This window comes from Tursiops truncatus, chromosome 11 (genome assembly GCF_011762595.2).
Source record: "Tursiops truncatus isolate mTurTru1 chromosome 11, mTurTru1.mat.Y, whole genome shotgun sequence".
Classification (NCBI taxonomy): domain Eukaryota; kingdom Metazoa; phylum Chordata; class Mammalia; order Artiodactyla; family Delphinidae; genus Tursiops; species Tursiops truncatus.
In genome coordinates, this window is record NC_047044.1 from 25,198,636 (window position 1) to 25,219,639 (window position 21,004).

The 21,004-nt window shown below is 38.7% G+C and overlaps 2 long non-coding RNA genes across 2 annotated transcripts in view; one reads left to right on the top strand and one right to left on the bottom strand.

The window, feature by feature from the left end:
* LOC141275757 (uncharacterized) overlaps window positions 1–20,983 on the bottom strand; it is a 51,738-nt gene extending 30,755 nt beyond the window's left edge. Inside the window, exon 1 of the long non-coding RNA XR_012324044.1 lies at window positions 20,541–20,983. This is a non-coding gene — a long non-coding RNA (uncharacterized lncRNA). The remainder of the gene's footprint in view (window positions 1–20,540) is intronic.
* LOC141275756 (uncharacterized) lies at window positions 8–10,047 on the top strand. The gene is made up of 4 exons (XR_012324041.1): window positions 8–54; window positions 737–791; window positions 1,161–1,255; window positions 9,849–10,047. It is a non-coding gene; the product is annotated as an uncharacterized lncRNA (long non-coding RNA).
* Window positions 20,984–21,004: the final 21 nt, after the last annotated feature.

Consider the following 21,004-nt stretch of genomic DNA (forward strand, 5'->3'; position numbering starts at 1 on the left):
TGGATGAGTGGAGCCGAAGTCTGCCATCAGTGTGTGGTTTGAGAATTCAGAAAGGTCTGAAGTGTGGGCAGGTGAAGCTGATGGGAAAGAGAATTCAGAGAACTGTGATTTCTTTCTGTTCCTTTAGGGATTGAAGATTTGGGCTTTGCTGTGTACTTAAACCATCTCGGTGGAGTTTGGAGTTTAGGATGTATTAGAAAATCAAGGCCTTTGTTTTTTACTGTTATCCCTGACCCTTCCCATCTATAAACTAAAAGTGACTTATTAACAATATCTAGCAAAAATCCTGTCCATTTGAAGATGGGGCTACGTATCCTTGTACCTAACTACTCTCCCTAATCCTTTGGGGAAAAGACCATGTTCTTTTGTTTTAGCACTGGGCTCCATCAGAACTGGCCATGCGTAAGGAAAGAACTGGGTTTTATACTATGTCTTAAAAAAAAGCAAGCAAACTGGAAATCCTAGAGTGAAATCATCTCAAACTAGAGGCGTAGCCCAGTTTTGGAGCAGTATGCCATCCATAGCGTCCTAAAGATACCAACCAGTTCTTTTTAAACCAAAGGATCAAACAGGCATCACTGTCTGCAAGCCCTCCGGGGAGAATGAGCTGAATTTATACTTTCAAGCCAGTGACATCCAGTAGGCTACACAAGCAAGTAGAAACAGAACCAAAAGACTGCAAGACTGATTCCAGCTCCAAAACAAGCTCTGTGATCTTACCTTCTCTCTACCACAGATAATCCATTTGACCTGACATGCAGTGTATTACAGAGCAAAGATTTAAAGCCCAGGTATTCATCCTTTGGGAACTCTTGAGTTCTAAATGCCAATGTGGTCACTTTCTAGTTGGGTGATTTTGAAGTTATTTAACCTAAGTTTCCTCACCTGTAAAATGGGAATAAGATGATCTAACTTGTAAGGATTAGGGTCGTGTGTGTGTATGTGTGTGAACTATCCCAGCCTCCCTCTCAGATGAGAGGGGAAGACAAAATACCATGTACTACACAGAAAGCACCTTAAGAAAAAAAAGTACTATATAAAGTACTATCCACAATAGTGATGTAAAGAATATTGAGGGCTCTCTCCTGCCATCACGCACAACAAAAATAGATTAAGACTTGTTTCAGACCTATTGAAATTGCTCTTTCAATCACTTGTAGGATGAAAAAGAAGCTACCAGAAGACTAATTCCCACTCAACAACAGGAAAAGTTACAAACAGTGGTCCTAAAACAGAAGGGCTGCTTCTGGAAACTGTGAGTTCTTTGTTACTAGTAGTAGAACCTTAGGAAGGGGAAATAGATTGGAGGGGAATGAGAAAGGGACTCAAGGATGTCCAGGTCATCTACTGGCCTGTATTGTATAAGGTATTTTTTCAAACCTAAAAACTCTTCGCTAGAGAAACTATAGAAGGAAATTTTACATCAAGGCTATACTCTTGACCTAGATTACTACTCTTGCACGACTTCCCAATAAGCATCTTTCCTATACAGGTTACACTAACTAAAGAAAAAATGTCATTACCTGCTTCTTTGCACATATTCTTAAAAACAGTCATAGGGACCAAAAACCTAGCTCCAGGAGACAATGGCTTAAAAAGCAAAAGCTACATTAATGATGTAACAGAGAATTTTGCAGTATTTTTCAGATTGGTCAAAAACAGATCTTTATGTGTATATTTGAATTCAATTCTCCAGTTTATCTTTTAATGAAATAGTTAGTTGCCTTTTCATAAGAATTCTAAGAAAAGCAAAAATATTTTTTATAAGAGTATCTGAATGCCTATTTACACTAAGCTTTTAAAAAGTTAAAATAGTCTAGAAGCCACCAAACAGATCTTGTGTGTGATATACCTAAAGTAGACCCAAGGCAGAGAGCCTCCTTTGCCTTGGTGTGTGTACAGACCAGGACATTGTAACACAGTGGAAACATGAACAGGAATCTCTGGAGTCAAACTTCCTGGATTCAATTCCTGGTGTTGCCATCTGCTAGCTACATGACCTAAAGTAAGTTATTTGACCTCTCTGTACCCCAGTGGCTTCATCTTTTAAATGGAAATAACACTATACTTCATGGACTTACTGTGAGGATTAAATGACAAAATACTGATAAAGCTGCTTGCACAGTCCCCAGGCATGTAAGTGAGTGCTTATAAAATAATAGCAACTATTAACACAGTGGCTCCCTCTGGATGGGTGAAAACAGACCTTTTGAAATATTTAAGAATGAAATTTTTATTATAGAAATAACATATGCTTATTGTAAAATGTGGAAATGACTACAAAGAATTTAAAAAGAACATTAAAACCCCCTGATCCTACCAGTCAGAGAAAAGGTATTTAACATTTGGTTTATGTCTTCTATTTTTCCTTGCACACTTTTTCCTAGTTGATGATCACATGTACACAGTTTGATAGAATGAGGACTAGGGTTTGGAATCTGGACTGTGAGATTATGTTGCACTTCTTTCAGTGTCATAGGTGAGCTAAATTCCCAGAGATACCACATTGAAAACCATATTTTCCTTTTCCTATTCTTCACTATTCTTTTTCTCCAGGAATTTGCTATCTACCTAGTAAGGACTTAGCCCTATGATCCTTGGCTTCTTAATGTAAATTTTGTCACTTTCAAATGTATATCTCTTTCCTTAAGAGCCTCTGGAGGTACCCTCTCCTTATATAGTTCACAACTTCTCCTTCCCCTTTCTCTCCAACACCCAAACTCCAGATTCCGTCAGGCTCCACAGCTTGCCCTGCAGAATTCCTCCCCTGATTGTTGTGAAGAATGATATTTAGAGATGGAACGTCTTCCCAAAACAACTTCCTTCAACATGTTTTAACTACACAAATTACATAAAGCTTCATAGATATAATTACCCATTTATCCCCATATTAGATGTATGACAAACATAACTTTAATCTGGATAGTCAAGAAATTGATTATTCCCTAATAAGGACCAGTGGTTGGCAGAGTCAGGGATCAACTGCTACCATCTAATCTAGCAATTTTAACTCTAGTTCACTCTTACTATAGTTATTGCTATTTTCAGCAATAAAATATGTCACCATAATAATAAGGTACTACCCCTACCATCAGCAACCACCTACCATTTATCATATGCCTAAATAATTGGCTATATCTATTACTTTTTACATATATTAACTCATTCAATCCTCAGAGCAACTCTGTGAGATCACCTATTTTGTAGGTGAAGAAAAGAGGATTTGAATCAAGGTCTGTTTTAAATCCAAATCCACTGAAATTTTATTCTAATACACACCTTGAAAACCTTCTCTGGATCACTCCTAATTCTGGAGTCTGGGCACAGTAATATTTCCTGATACTCTAAAAAAATCTTCTAGATTTATGCTAGAATATTAGAGCTGAGAGAAAGACATTAAAAAAACAACTGTGTCTGGGAAGGCAGTCCTCTTTGAAAGGGTACAGTTTCTGGGGGAAAAAAACATGAAATGGGGAGACACAGAGAAGATGCCTGTCCAACTAGCCAAATTGGCTAAAGCAATCCTAGAGTCAGCTATCACATCCAGCACAAGCACAGCCTCACAAAAACAGGTTGGTAATAAGACATTTCAGGTAACCAAACCCCCTGGAGAAAGTGCAAGACAGGTCAGTGTGCCATCAAGTACTTCTGCTCTTTGGCTGACAGAATTAAATAGCAGGACTTAGGTTAACTCTTTCTTATATGACAATTATCCTATCCCTTGGTGAATTATTTTCCAGCCCAAACCCCATAATCTGGAGTAACAGTATAATCTGTGTATTTTCTTCTGAGGGCTAAATATAAAGTAAAAGCTCAATTTTCCAAAATGTTCTGGGAAAAGATACCTTTTCATCCATTTCCCTGCCTCTCTGTGACGGGTCCTTTACCTGGCCAATGGCAGTGAGAGTAGCAAGGGACTCAGGGGGAACAAGCTGCCACTGCGCTGCCATTTTCAAGCCTCTCAAAATGAACAGAAAACAAGCACAAAAATTTAATATCTGTCATCCTATCTATACTATCCATCTCTGGTTCCTCCCCATCCCCACCCCCATTATCTGGCTTATCTGAAGCTTCTGGCTGGTCTTAGACCCTCATAAAAGCAACTTTCTTATTATTGATCTGGCTGATGACGGCTCAGAGAGCCAGGTTGGAGAGCACAGCACATGCAGCATGCACATGTACTCACACATGTGTACACACATGTACACATGAGATGGCCAGCAGGACACACATACACAAAGGATATGCAGAAAGAGATGTACCACAGAATTAAAGTAACGTTATTCTAGAGCATAAGCAAAGAGCAGTATTAAGAGTTGAAAGGAAATATAAATGAACACTGATAGTCAAATGAACTTAGAAAATTTCATCTCAAAAGTCTGACTAAATGGAGGTATGATTTCGTAAGACCAGTCTTTACTCAATGACCACATATAGCAAAAGTTCAAAAAGGCTGCAAGGCAGACTGCATGGCATACTATCAATACTAGTATCTTAACTTAATTGTTGCTCCATGATTTAATAAGGACTATCACATCCATTCTCTCATTGGATCCTTACCATAGTTCAGGAAGGTGAAACTAAGACATCATTTTTGTTGTTTACATTCAATTCCTTCCTTCCTTCCTTCAACAAAATATAGAGTGCCTAACATGTGCCAAAGAGTGTTTGAGGTACTGAAAATTCAGCAGCGAACAAGACAGATGAGAGTTGCTGTTCTCATACAGCTTACATTCTAGTAGGAGAGAGACAATATACAATTTGCTTATGTATATATATAAACAAATTATATAGTTATTTAGAACATAATATTAGAACAATGAAGTAATTTAGAAAGTACAAAATGCTACAGAAAAATAAATAAGTGTAATGGGAAGTGCTGGGGGAGGGTTGCAATTTTAAATAGCAGTGCCAAGACAGGCGTTATTTTTTTTTTTTAAACTTTCATCTCCTCTAGTTTTTTTTTTTTTTTTTAAGATGTTGGGGGTAGGAGTTCATTTATTTATTTATTTTTGCTGTGTTGGGTCTTCGTTTCTGTGCGAGGGCTTTCTCTAGTTGTGGCAAGTGGAGGCCACTCTTCATCGTGGTGCGCGGGCCTCTCACCATCGTGGCCCCTCTTGTTGCGGAGCACAGGCTCCAGACGCGCTGGCTCAGCAGTTGTGGCCCACGGGCCCAGTTGCACCGTGGCACGTGGGATCCTCCCAGACCAGGGCTCAAACCCGTGTCCCCTGCACTAGCAGGCAGACTCCCAACCACTGCGCCACCAGGGAAGCCCTAGACAGGCGTTATTTTAAAGAGCATATCTGGGAGAAGAGTGGTCTAATCAGAGGGAACACTCTGTGTAAAAAGTCCAGGGGCGGGAGCTTGCCTGGACTGTTTAAAGTGCAACAAAAAGACAACTGTGATGAAGAAAATGATAAGAGGTGAGGAAAGACAAGGGGGAAGGGGCAGGGCCAGATCTTTTAGGACCTTAAACGTCTTTGTAAGGACTTTAGCTTTTACTCTAAGAGCAATAGGAAGCCATTCTCGCTGTTTTGACGAGCAAAGACTGTAGGGTGGCAAGAGTAGAAGCAGGGAGACTAGTTAAAATGCTATTATAATAATCCAAGCAAGAGATTACCGCAGCTTGGTCCATGGTGATAGCAGTGGAAGTAGTGAGAAATGGATTCTGAATATAATTTGAAAGTAGAAGGGACCTCTTGATGTAGAATGTGGGTGGCAAAGGCACATGGTGCCAAGGAAGATGCTAACATTTTTGGCCTGTGCAACTAAAAGGACAAAGATGCTATTTACTGAAATGAGAAAAAATAGAGCAGATTTGAAGAATTTGAATTCAGTTTTGCAAATGTTAAGTTTAGCTATCTATTCGACATCCAAGTAGAGATGTTGAGTAGGCAGATATGTCGAGTCAGAAGTTAACGGGAGAAGTCTGGGTTGGGGATAAAATTTGGAAATTGTCTTCATTTAGATGGCATTTAAAACCACATACATAGCGACTTCCCTGGTGGTACAGCGGTTAAGAATCCACCTGCCAATGCAGGGGACACAGGTTCGATCCCTGGTCCAGGAAGATCCCACATGCTGTGGAGCAACTAAGCCTGTGCGCCACAGCTACTGAGCCCACATGCCGCACTCCAGAGCCTGTGAGCCACAACTACTGAGCCCACATGCCGCAACTACTGAAGCCCGCGAGCCTAGAGCCCGTGCTCTGCAACAAGAAGCCACCACAATGAGAAGCCCGCGCACCGCAAGGAAGAGTAGCCTCCGGTTGCCACAACTAGAGAAAGTACACGCGCAGCAACAAAGACCCAACACAGCCAATAAATAAATAAATGAATAAAACCACACACACACACACGCATAGATGAAATAACTAAGAGAGTGAGAAAGAGGTAAGGACCAAGAAATGAGCCTTAGTGCTCTCCAATGTAAAAGGTGGGGAAAAGGGAAGGATTCAGCAAAGGAAACTGCAAAGGAACAACCAGTGAGGGAGGAGAAAAACCAGGAGTGTGTGGAATTCCTGGGAGGCAAAGGAAAGAGAGTATTTCTAGGAAGAGGAAGTGATCAATTGTGTTGATGCCCCTAAAGATGAAAAATAAAAACTGACCACTGTATTTAACAATGTGGAAGTTACCGGAAGCTCAACAAGAGTTGCTTCTATGGAATGATGGAGATGGAAGCCTTATTGGAATGAGTTTAAAAGATAATGGGACGAAAGGACCTTTGCCATTAAGAGAACAGAGGAATGGAGCAATTGTTGCTGGAGTTAAGAGATATTTTTAAGAAGTTAAGATATTTTTAAGAAGGGAGAAATAACAGCATGTTTCTATTGCATTAGTAATAATCCAGCAAAGAGGAAAACTGATGACACAGGAGAGAGAGGGAAGGATTACAGTGTACTTGAGTAGATGAGTGGGTATGCAATCTCATTCACAAACCAAGGCACAGAAGAGTGATTTATTCATGATTATACAACTAATAAATGATAGAGTCTATATATGAACCCAAGCCCCATGGTCTGCATTTCTCTACCACACCATAATGGAGAAGGCCTTGGTGTCTGTCACCCACTATAACATGCCTGGCAAATGGTCACCAACCTCTGCCTAATTGCATTATCTCAGACCATTCCTGATTTCATAGGCAATTCATTTTGACATATTGAGTGTTTATCTAACATGTGTCAGGCACCAGATTGGTGGGGATAGAGGAAGGAAGAATATAGAGGTGAATGACATACTTTCTCCAAGGAAACTTACAAATTGGTCAAGCTTAAATAACTAAGAGAAGACAAAATGAAATTAGTGTACTACTGGACAGTTCTAATGATGAAAGTATTTCCTCACACTGAGGCACACTCTTAACTCTAGGCAATGGCTCCCAATTTGCTTCTAAATCTGCCCTCTCCAGAAACAATGACTAAGAAATGTGATTGAATCACAAGTCCTTCTTACTAGTAGAAAACTGTTCCTACTACGATCCGGGAATAAACAATAGATCCCAAGCCCATAAGCATATATAAGGTAAAAAGTAATGAAACCACCAACATGAACTTACTTTATATCTTTATTTTCAACCCCACCTTTTGTAGAATGAAAGACAATTCATACTTAAGGTATTGAACTCAGCAGTGGGACTACTGCAGGGTTTTACAATATGGAGACAGTTTACATTCCAGAAAATTCTCAAACTTCTTCAATTCTCTTGACAAATGTTTTAAATATTTCAGAATAATAATGCTTTTTGAGTACAAAAACATGAGTTCTATCCCTTAGCAAAATACCTTATGTGTGTGACTTATTTAGGTTATTATAATAGCTTGTCAGTTCTTTTTATTAAAACAGATATAAGCTCCATTTCAAAGTCCTATGGACTTACAGAGAACAGAATTTGTGATCCAAGTATCTTTTTCTTTCTACCTAATAACTGAGAGCATTTGCATGAAAAAAAAAAGCATTCTCTTCCATCTAGGGTATTTAAGGAAACCAAATCTCCAATGTATTGTATCTGCAGCAACTAACTGTGCTGATAACTAAAGAAGAGCTAATATTTTGACGAAGAAAAGGATCAGGAGCAGGCAGACACAAGAAAGCCACAATCTATATATTTCCTAGGCCTGGAATTCCCACGTGCACTCCTTTTAGCAAACACCTATTCAGTCTTTTAAGAGCCTTTGCAAATGTCAACTCCTTGGCAAGTCTTCCCCACTGCATCCCCATCCTCACCCCCACCTTACAGTCCCTTTGCTGCACTCTCATAGCATTTTGTAAACAACTCTATTGGAAACTACATTGAATTTACTGTCTCTAATTTACTTCCTTGAATTTATCTGTCTCCAAATCTGTGAGCTTCTTGAGGGGAGGGGGTTATTGTATCTTTTCTTTGTGTTCCCAGTGTACCACATAGTGCCTAGAACATGGAAGGTATTCAATAAGTGCTGATGGAATGATGACTGAGTCAGTGAATGAATGAAATAAAATGGAAAAGCCAAAATAGAACTAAGGATTAAGAATAAAAAGAGCAGTGAGGGCTTCCCTGGTGGCGCAGTGGTAGAGAATCCGCCTGCCAATGCAGGGGACACGGGTTCGAGCCCTGGTCTGGGAAGATCCCACATGCCGCGGAGCAAATAAGCCCGTGCGCCACAACTACTAAGCTTGTGCTCTAGAGCCCGTGAGCCACAACTACTGAGCCTGCGTGCCGCAACTACTGAAGCCCGCGCGCCTAGGGCCTGTGCTCCACAATGAGAGAAGCCACCGCAATGAGAAGCCTGCGCACTGCAACAAAGAGTAGCCCCTGCTCACCGCAACTAGAGAAAGCCCGCCCGCAGCAATGAAGACCCAACACAGCCAAAAATAAATAAATAAAATAAATAAATTTTAAAAAAAGAGCAGTGAGTTTTAATAACTAAGAGGTTCCCTTATTTAGTCACACCCCTTCATTTTACAGAGAAGGAAACTGAAATATGTATTAGTTAAATGACTTGTCTAAACTAGTTACTGTCAGAAGCAAGGCTATAGAGCAACAAGTGTTTGAATCTCAATTAAGCCCCTGACCTTTTTTCATTATTATAACACTGACCACACTGTGTTGTCAGTCTTCCCATCACGTCTAATTCCTTGAAGACAGTAATGATGTCTTATCTATCTCTAAACTATCCTTTGATTATAATGATGAAGGTAATGAATATAGCCCAAGGTACCATAGAAATAACCTCAAAATTAGACATGTGGACTTACAATCCCCTTCAACACAACTTGGCTATACTAATTTCCAGACTGCCGAAGATATCTGAGTGGGCTTTAGTGAAATAGTGAAACAACCCTGAGCTTTAGAACCAAACACAACTGAGTTTAAATCCCAGCTCTGAAATTTACTGTGTGATATTAGGCATATTATTTAAATTTTTTGAACTCAGTTGCCTCATCTGCTACCCAGATCAGGAAATGGGGTATATGGGGGGAGTCAAAGATGATTCTAAGTTATCTAAAATAAATGGTTGACTAGATGATGATTCTATTATCAAAAAATAGGGAGTAAAAGAAAAAGAGGAGATTGGGGACTGGGAGGAAGGGAAGGACAAAAGATATTTAAGACATTAAATCTTTTGCAAGTAGGCACAAGTGGGCATTAAAAAGAGAGGGAAAGAGATCTAAAATACTGAAAATTCTTGGTTGGAGATTTTTCCTTAGGAAACAAAGCCACTTCTGATCCTAAACTGCACAAAGACATAAAAGAGACTGGGGTAGGGGGTGGGGGAAATGGAGAAAACAGTTTGTTCAGTGAGGCCCTGGAGCGCAGAAATAGGATCAGAGAGTAAATGTTACAAGTAAATTTTGATTTGCCCCCAGGAAGAATTTTCCAATAACACGAGGACCTGGTTATGGAGTCACTACATCTTGGAGGAAAGAGCTCTGCTTTGGAATCCTGGAAGCTTAAGTATCCCATTGTTTTACTTTGGACCAGTCATTTTACCCCCCACTTCAGCTGCCTCATCTGCAAAATTCAGACCAAAGATTTTATCCTTTTCGTTTGGATGCTGGGGCTTATTAGGACACTTCCTGTATCCCTGAGTGTAACAGAAGAAATTGATTCGTGACCATCAACGCATTTCACAATCAAATGCAGATGAATAAATGAGGATATAACTCAGATCAAGAAGAGGAGGAAACACCTCGTGTATGAACCAGTTGATCCTCACACCCACCCTTATAATGCGTAACTTAGAGAACACATGCATTTCTGTTTCTTCTCTGAGACCTTTCCTTCTTACTTGTTTTTCTGTTCACTCTCCAAGGTCATGAGTTTACCTATGGGTGAATAAATTATGGTGGAAGAGCTTCTATAAATTATAATAGAATGGCCTTTAAATTGATTTGGACTCCTCGAAACGTATGTCAAATTAGCTTGGCAAGGCAGCTATCTAACAGAAAGTAAGCTGTAGGTAAAATTCTCTAAACTATGTTTTCTCATTATAATCTACACAAATTCTGTTTGGGGGTTCCAAAACACTATTCTGTCTGATTTAGGCAGTCAGATTTAAATCCGTTTTTTTCACAAGTAGACAAGTTGTGAGGGGAAAAAATGGTTTTAATAACTATTACTCAAATCACTTCTATGGTATCTATAAGGTACACAGTAAAGAGCAATACCTGGTTCTAAGAAGACTTGTCTTCTAATCCTAGTCTGATAATTGCTGTGTGGCCTCACAAGTCCCTTATTACCTCAATTTCCTCAGCTATATAATGCTAAGTATGAAGAGAATGTGTACGAAAATCCTTTGAGAGGTCTAAACTGTTCTGCAGTGAACGACTTTATTACTAATGCATAATTCTTCTTTTCCTCGTTCTATTTATGTTGAAATGATGTCCTTAATATATCTTTGGGATAACTCATAATTCTCTCTTCCCTCCATCAGATTTGTTAATCAAATTGTGGGAGGCATTTTGGGAGAAAGGTAAAAGATTTAGTGAAAAAACCTGCTAAAGAAATAAAACCAAAATGCCTCTGAAAAAGGTAAGGGTGTGTTAAATGAAAAAAAATCAAAGACCTACACTTAATGTGTTCATAAGACAGATACTGTGTCTGTATTATTTTTCAAATTTGTCAGTTAAAAAACAAAACTAGTGGTGTAATAAGAAGTTTAGTATTACTTCAATCAAAGCTGACAACCATGAAAACCATTTATTGTTGTATTTGAACCACTAATTTCAGATGAAATCTAAAACACTCAAGTTCCAATTGTTAACGGTGACATGGCAACAAAAACCTTAAGGAAATCTTTTGTAGCTAGATTACACTGTTGTTATGCACTTACTTGAGAAAACAAAATATGTATGTAACTAAATCCTACTGTATCTCTACAATGGCTTCAATAAAACATACCCAGTCAGTCAAAAGTTGAATAAATTATACTATATAGCTTAATTTAAAATCTATGTTGTCATCCACTGAATTCTGATAACTATACTTTTCAATTTAGTGTATGCGGTTAGAGCATTGCCTAGCCTAAACGAGTCCAAGGTTGCATTTGTATTCCTATAGGAGTCAGTTAACTTGAAAAGGAGAGAAAAAGTGGACTAGATAAAATTGTGGATGGTCAGCCTGGGCAAAAAACTCCTTGAAATGCCATCTTCACGCATGAAGTACCGTTAACACTCCAAACTACAGATAAATAGGAAAAAAACAAAAAGCTCTACCTAATCTAAATATAGAAACAGGGCATGTTGTGATTCAATTAGGAAAAGGCTTTTCTCTCTATTGTTAAACCTAACACTTCCCAGAGCAGATCTTGTTCTAATGTGTGAATTTGACCAAGTTGATTAAATTCTGAGCATGTTTCCTCAACTGTAAAATGACGATAACACTGACCTCCACAGGATAGTTGTGAGAATTATGGTCAACAGTGGATACAACTGTGTGGTGATAGATGTAAACTATATTTTTGGTGGTGAGCACACTGTAGAGTATATAGAAGCAGAAATATAATGTTGTACACATCAAACTTATATAATATTATAAGCAAAGTTACGTCAGTAAAAAAATAAATCTAAAATTTTAAATGAGGGGAAATCAATGAATACAAGCTAACTACTAAGTGAAAGCAGCACCAGCATCAGCAGGAGCAGCACCAGCGGCAGCCAGTGCTCTCATTTTGTCCTGATGCCTGCCTAGGTCTTTAGAATAAAAACTAAGGGCGTTTTAAGAAGGAAAGGGTGATCAATTTTAGCCAGTGGTGGAGGAATATCAATGGCTTTTGAATTTGACAAGAAAGGAACTGCTGGTGACCCTGTTTTAAGGGAACATTTTCAAAGCAGAAAGGTGGGAAGCCTGATTATAGGTGGCTAACAGAAAACACATGAAAAGAAAATGGAGGTAGCATGTATAAACCAGGGATTTTCAACATTTTGTATCCACCAATCACTCTCATAGAGACATGACAATTTTTTAAAAATCGGGGAAGGACTGTTTCTAGGCTTTTTATTATAGTTCTCATTTATAGAACGTTTTAGGATTGAGAAAAATACTGCTAACTGAGACTGTCTTGTTCCATGGTTCTAATGCACAAACATGAAAAATGTTCCATTAGTGCTTGACAATATATAAAGCTATTATTAGTTCTACAGAGCACTTTGATGATGAATTAAAAATTGGTAAGTACAGTGGGTAGGGGGAGGCCAGACATATCTCTAAGTAGATATGGAGATTGAAGGAGAATGAAATTTTAGTGATTGTGATGAAATGTAGTTTCATACCAACTAGATTATTTCTATGCCATTGAGATCTACTGATATAAGCTTCTCACTGATGACATAAAGGAGAAGAGAAATAAAGTGGTTGAGACAAGAAGTAATACGTCAAGCAATTACTTCCAAGTTGTAGAAAACTGCATGTTTTAAAGCAGATGGTAAGGGGCCAGCAAAAGGGAAGAGAACGAAGATACAGAACAAGGGGAAAAGCTTAGCAACAAAGTGCCTCACATATTAGGATAAGATTCAGTAATATTTGCACCTAGCATTTGTTGGGAACCATTATCATTTAAAAACTTTGTTAGATCTCTGGGGGTTTTTTATTTGTTTGTTTGTTTGTTTGTTTTTTGCTGCACTGCGCAGCATGTGGGATCTTAGTCACCCCCCCCCCCCAACATGGATCAAACCTATGGAGTCTTAAGCACTGGACCACCAGGGAAGTCCCAGATCTCTGTCTTATACATAATAACAGCTAACAGTTATACTACAATTTAAATCTGATTTTTATTGGTGTCAATATAAATTACAAATTAGGTAGAAACATCATTTATTCACCTTTTAGACTTAAAATTTACCTTGAATTAATGTAGCTTCATAGTTTACAAAAGCTTTCATATAATCCTCACAAAAACAAAGTGAATCTGCAGTCAGTTTTGTAATTCTCATTTTCAGATAGAGTAATTGAAGGCATGAAGGTTAAATGACTTGCAAACGAGGTTTTTTAAAATTTTCTTAAGTACAGAGTTGATTATGAAGAGTTATTCTTCTCAGATTTTGGTAGATATTTAAAGTGTTGGACTTACTGACTAGCACTTGGTCTTCCATAAAATGTTTTGCATGCATTCAGATTCCCTCTTTCTGTTTCCCCAAAGACCTGTGTCCTGATGCTGCTCCACTCTTGATCAAGCCTCCCAGAGGCAACATAATATCCATGCACAATTCTCATTTTCCCTCCTTATTCCCTAAATTTAACAACTTCTTTCCCATTATTTTCAGAGCACTGTTAACTTACCTAATTCATTAACTTGCACTAAGATATCAGAACTAATAACAGTTTAACAAAGTACTTCCTCCCAGATTTGAATTTTAACCTGGACCTCTTAAACTTTTTAATAATATGGGCATTTCTGACCCTCAGAACGGGGTCAAAGAAGCTTGGTCTCTCCTGGCATCCCATCACACCACCACAGCAAAAGCATACTTTATAGGCCTTTTTGTAGGAATAACCCTAATATTCATTACATGATCATATTAAACAAAATAGTAAGGGGGAAAATATTCACAATAAGACTAGTTAAAATTATAATTCTTTTGTACAGTTTAATTTTGTGATTGGCTAATGATAATGGTAAAACCAGATTTAATCTTAATTCAATAAAATGTTATGGGCATAAGCAAGTAAATTAAATGTTTAAGCCATCCTTTAATACTATCATTGATTTTTATGAAGAGATAATTTCATAAGTGTTTAATGGTGAATTTATACAAATTTCCTATGATCATTCCTGAGGCATTTTAGAGTTTTCATACAAACAGACAAAAGAAAGAAAACGTTATACTTGTTTAAAAAAACCTCCTTCATGTCACATTTTTTTTTCTGACTCATCCTTCATTATTTTTCTAAAGATTAGGAGCCATATATTTAGTTTTGAAAATTAAGAAATCTATGTCAAGTGTCTTTTCTGCTTAGTTCTGTAAGTACTAGTTCCAGGATCATAGATAAAATGAAATAGATGGAGCTATCTCCTTTGCATACAATCGCTTTGCCCCTTAAGAATCTCCTGTGGAAATGTGGTTTTCTAGGACCTCATTAATCTCTGGTTAGCTGAGGAAAGGGAGGCTTACAGACACTACTTAACGGACGGCTGAACCAATGATTATTATCGAGAGGGCCTTTGACCTTAAAGGAAGCAATCTTAAGATGGCAGAGAAAAGCAGGGTGATCATCCTAGTTCTTGCACATGAAGAATTGTTAGTTCTTTTTATCACATGCATACATCCTGCATCTACAGTACATGGTTTCCTTTATATGATGCAGTACCTACTGCATTGACTGCTGTTCTCTATTCAGCTTTCTTTTTAACAACCCAGGAGCAACACTGCAGGATTTTAATTTCCAAATGGCTTGGGAAGATGTAAATAATTATACAAACAACTACGGTTAACCACCTATGCTTTTCTTATTCGACTTTTTTTTTTTTTTTAAGAAGTGGGCTTGCAGCTTCCCTGAAGACGCAGTGGTTAAGAATCCACCTGCCAATGCAGGGGACACGGGTTCGATCTCTGGTCCAGGAAGATCCCACATGCCACGGAGCAGCTAAGCCCGTGCGCGACAACTACTGAGCCTGCGCTCTACAGCCCGCGAGCCACAGCTACTGAGCCCACATGCCACAACTCCTGAAGCCTGCGTGCCTAAAGCCCGTGCTCTGCAACAAGAGAAGCCACCGCAATGAGAAGCCCGTGCACCGCAGAGAAGAGTATCCCCCACTGGCCACAACTAGAGAAAGCCCGTGCGCAGCAACGAAGACCCAACGCAGCCAAAAATAAATTAATTAAATATTTTTTTAAAAAAAAGAAGTGGGCTTAAAGAAATGTACAGGATATAAAACAAAATTTAGGTACCTCAATTATCTTCCCTCATGAACGATTACTAGTATCTTTTGGGCATGGTTTATTAAAACTTTAAAAGTTAAAATTTCCTCCCCTAATGTTTTTCCTTTCCCTTCTCTCTCTCTGCTTTTCCAGAACCTTTTCCCCCTGCTGTAAGAAACGGAGACTAAAACTTTGTTCTGCATGTTTCTCAGAGTACTGTAATTAATCTGAAACTTAACAGTATTTATCCTCCAACTATTACTTTAGTACAGAAGTAAAACTCAATTCAAAGGATTATAAATATGAACAAAACTCAGTTCTTGACCTCAAAGAACTTTACAGGGTGGTAATAATCCTAAGAGAAATAATAATGATAAATACATTTACTTTACTCTTTACACGGAAGGAAGGGTTTACACATGCAAAACTTCATTTGATATTTAATACATCCTTGTAAGAAAGACAGGACAGATACTATTTTCCCAACATTACAGAGGAGACAGAGATAAAACATGCAGCATATGTAAAGAAGTAAAAATAACTAAATTCATACACTGTGATTATAAATAAATATGTTATATAGTTATCTACGTAAATATATGTGTTGACTTTTAACAACACGAGTTTGAATTACACAGGTCCACTTACACATGGATTTTTTTCAATAAATAAGTACTACTGTACTACAGGGTCCATGGTCGGTTGCATCTGTGGATGTGGAGAAACTGTAGGATATGGAGCACTGACTGTAAAGTTACACTTGGATTTTTGACTGCAGGGAGGGGTCGCCGCTCCTAACCCTCACCGTTTTCAAGGATCAACTGTACACACACACACACACATCATAGCTTATCCTTGGAAAGATGTCTTGGCTTAAGAAAATATTTATCCCATTAATCTGCTACAATGCTTAAAATGTCATTTTAGAAACTCCATATTCTGATATCTACAAGAAGTCCATTAGAACACAGACCTAAATAGAGAGAAATGCAAAAACATTACTAGATGCTAATAATTTACAAGTGGGTCAATTTACTACATGATAATTGGGCTCCTTAGAAAAATGGAAGGTTGCGATAACAGTCCTAGAACAAAATGGGGAGAGTTTTGATGGGAGGAAAGAGAGAAAGGCCTTGATAGATTGAGGTAAAGCCCTGGGCACAAGCAGCCTGACGATCCCTGAAAAACTGAGTATGGTGGAGGTGGTGAGGATGGTAAAAGGACAGAGACATTCACTAGCTTCACAATTTTTCTTCCATTAATGCCAAAACCCTGGGCTGTTTCAGTTTCCAGTAGGCCTACATTGGTAATTCACCTTCAAGGTGCAAGTTTCCCTCACAGACCTCTAAATAAACACTTAATGGTCTTTAAAATTAAATCACGTTTGGTACCACCTACTTCTCAACTTGCACTTACCTCCCTTATCTGCCACCATCCTCGTTCTTTCCTTTTTTTAAAAAAAAGGCTAGTTCTAAAGCCATTTTTTCTGTTCTCTTTCCTCTCTATTCACTTACTGAAGCCAAATCTTGCCATCAGCAGTCATCGGCGGTTCTGTTTTCAACACTACTCTCAACTTCCTTCTTACGTATCTGCCACAGATTTAAGGTTCTTTGGGTCGTTCATTTTAAAAAAATTCAACTGCACTGTGTTGCTGCATGTTAATCAAACTTTAGGTCTGAACTCTTCAGTATTCTTTTTACCTACTTCTCCATTCATTTCCTTGTAACATTTAACATTTAACACGTAACATTTAAATGAAGGCTGTGGATTTTTCAGTGCCTAGCATGGTGCCAGGCTGTACATAGGTACTCAAAAAATTTGTCATAACTTTATGTAACTTTAAAGTTGTATAGGAGCATTCAGTATGTAAAACTCTGAAAATCCTTTAAAGTGGTTTCCTCAAAGCTAACAAGCTCATAAATTCTTCATCTGTCTACAATTAGGATTCCTGTTATTTCTCAGATTCATGAAAGACTGGACTAGAAAATTCTAAAAATCAAAGCAGCTCTAAAGTTTAAAAAATTTGCAGTGTGTTTTGTCTTCCTTTAATTCATTCACACCTTCCTCTCAGAATATAGAAACAAAACCAGTTTGTGTTGCATCCACTTCAGAAGAAGCTGGATATGGCCTCAGAATTGAGTATTCGAGTCATTAAATCTTAATCTTGTTTAGGAAACTGTCTGCTTACCTTGGGAAAGGGGCAAATTGCCACTTCTTCCCATATGGAGACTGTGGAAACAAGGGAAACCCCTACACGTCTTTTCCACAATCCCGTATTATTCTAGGGAACTTCTAATTTTGTTAATTCATTAAACATTTTAAGAGCATTTTCGGCCAGCACTGCGCTGAGTAAGGTATACGAATGGCGCAAGTGCATAGTCCTTGCCCCTGAAGTTACAATGCAAAGAGAGAGAACCCGGCGGGGAACTCAGAACAAAAGCTGTGACTGCATAATAATGTACTAGTGGGGGTAGGGGATGGGGAATCTGGAAGCCCAGTTGTTACTAGGAAAGTGGTTTCCAGAAGGTGAGAGCTTTTAGGCCAGCTCCAAAAGAGGCTGATTGTAATGATTTGCAGGAGTGAAAGTTGGAGGGCCTTCTACTTAGGAGATAAACATCTGCCCTGATTTAAAGGTGGGAAGTGCCTGAAGTGAGGGAGAAGGTAAGGAGACTGACTTCCTAGCAGTCAAAAGGCTGATTTGGGGAAAGACTGATTTTGAGGATGTAATAGGCAAGTTTGGGGCAGTCAGTTGATGAAGGTGGGAAGGGACTGAGATTTTTTCGTCGTTGTTAAATAAAAAACTTAGATGTGACATGGTGGTAAAAAAAAAAATAGGAAAATTACATGAGAAGAATGATTTTATGACAGCTATGTAAAAATGAGATTACAATAGAGAGGTTCGGGAGCTCAGGAAACAAGCTAGATATGTCATAATTTAGGCCTAGGTTGTTAAGACCTGGAATAAAATGGTGGCTGAGGAAATTTTCAAAGTTGAATAAATGGTAGTAATAATAAAGAAAAGGCTATGCTACAAACTATCCAGTTACTACTCTTTAATTATCAACCCAATTAACAATGATCTCCAGATAATTTATCTCCAGTTCCCCCTTCCTACCCAGCACCTCTCCCTAGCTTACACCTTTGTATCAAAGACATTTTATTCAGGACATCCTCTTCAGTACCCTCCGCCTCTGCCTGTTCAGCTTGCCCTTGCTTCATCTTCTTCTCATTTCACCTCCCCCTCTTCATTTAGTCAAATCATTTCAGTCCTTAAAAGACCCAGCCACCCTTCCCTTGAAGCCATTTATGATCTCAGAAAATTCTGTCTGCTAGTCACCTTGACCACTTGCACCTTATTTTCTGATTAGAATTTTTGACTACTGATGGTCTTCATTCTAATTAATTCTAAGGTTTTTTAAAAAATTATGATCATTGTAGAAAATAAAAATCACTTGTAGTCTCACCACCATTATTAAAATGTTGATGTATTCCTTCCAGTTGTTGAATGTGAATAATTTATACATATTTTAAAATACAGTATATACATCTTTGCATCTTGCTTTTAGTGTTTACTTTCAGTTATTTTAGAGGCTCCGAGAATCCAAGCAGTTCTACTCAGAATCTTGTAAAGACCCATGTTACTGCTGCTTCTCTGTAACTCAGCTGCTACTCCCTGTATCCTCTGATTATTCGTGATTTCTGCCTCCTTGTGGTTCTTGCTGCCTGGTGTACACCACTTGCCTACCCAATGCACCTTTAAACCATTATTCAATCCACTTCAACCCCTCCTTCTCCTTGAACAGTGTTTGAGTAGAGCTTTAACAAGCTTTCTACAGATCTATTGCCCTTGGGTCTGTTGTCCATGCCAGTCCACAAACTGCTGCAAAGAGGGAGAAGGGGTCATGTAGTGCCATAAGATAATTTTTGAAGAAGGAACCTTTTAGAGGAATGGGAATGGCAGATACAGTTGTCTTGACCTATATTCCTTCATTTCTTACTTTTTGAAAATAAGATTTTTGATGACTGTATAATATTCTGTGCTGTGACTATTCCAGATGTACCTATCCATTCCAATAGTAATGAACAGCGCATTTCTGATTTTCACTATTCTAAATAAGTGAAATGAACAGCCTTCTAAGCTGCCTGAGTCTCAGGTAAAAACCCTTTGGATTTCTAAAAGTTGAATTACTACATCAGAGGTGGCACTCTTGATACAGTTTGCCAAACAAACTTCCAGAAGGGTTTTATGACATTAAAGTACGAGCAAGGATTTTGACTTTTGTTATATTTTGCTTTCTAGGAACCACAGGGAAATCTATACTGTATGCTAGAAATACTTAATTGGAAGAAGTATTTGCTCTCATGTAATGAAGTTAGTGCATTTTAGAAATGAAGGTGGTAAGGAAGATTACAAGACAGCAGTTTGTGTTTTGAGTGGGAGGAATGCACTGGGGACAGACTTGAATTGGAAAGAATTATTATGCACTTAAGTACATAGAAAAAAAGAATGAAAGGCATATTAAACTATACAAATTCATTCTTTATCTTTAACCTTTATGTGCATAACTACATTTTATGCAGTTGAACCTTCATGTACATATTTGGTATTTTTTCAAGTATTAATTGGTAAGGCTATTGCCATTTTGTGATCTGCGTAAGAATTCCTGAGGCCAATATGCCAGAAGCTAATTAGCCATTTCCTTTTGGTTAGATTTGGGTTTTTTTCCCTTCAAATTTTTGTTGTTTGAATAATATGCTATGAATAGCTTTGTGCACTCATTTTTTTTTAAGGTCATATCATTGAAAGATATTCCCCAAAGTGGAACTGATGATTAAAAGAAATGAACAATTTTATAGCTTGCCTTATATATTGCAAGATATTGTACTCCATTGACATGTTAACTTCGCACGTTTGTCTCGCTGATTCTTCAAGTTCCCCCCTTAGGAAGACAGTGTCTTTTCATTTTCCACACTCCCCACGGGGTAGCGGCGCAGAACTGGCTCAGAGCCGAGCGCAAAATAAAAGCTCAATAAACAGTAACGGATTAATCTTCCCGTACCTATGGGCTTGACTTTACTCTTCTCCAGATTTTTATCCCTCAGTCTCTTCCCTTCGTTTCTTTTCGGAATCTACTTCATTACCTTAAATTGGCAATTTCAGGTAAAGTAACGCTGGACAGAGGTGACTTTCGTGTACCTTACCTCTGATTTCTCAGGGAGTTTCCCATTCTGGAACCTTCCTTGCCCGACTGCCGTCTGAAGAAGCCAAATTCAAAGCAGTCGCCGCCACTTGAGCTCACACCTGAGTGCATCCTCGAGAAGGAAACGTTTTCTTGAAAACTTTCTACGCCAATTTGGGCAGATTCTGACGACAACGAGATTGGCGCGCGTTTCTGTCAACCAATTCGGCGCTCAGTGGCAGAAATTCTATGAAGGAGTAAGGACGCCCAGGCGATATTGTGCATCTCACTGGCTGGGAGGAAACACTGGATGCCCCCTCCCAGGCCCCGACGGCTACGACAGGTGCGAAGCCCGCCCCGGAGGAGTTTCTACTGCCCGCGCAGAGCCACAAGCGGCGCCGGGGGACGTCCATCCCCGGACGCCCAGTCGGGGCCCGGGCGCGGGTTTCCCCCTCAGGCCGGCAACCCACGGGTCCGCAGTCGCCA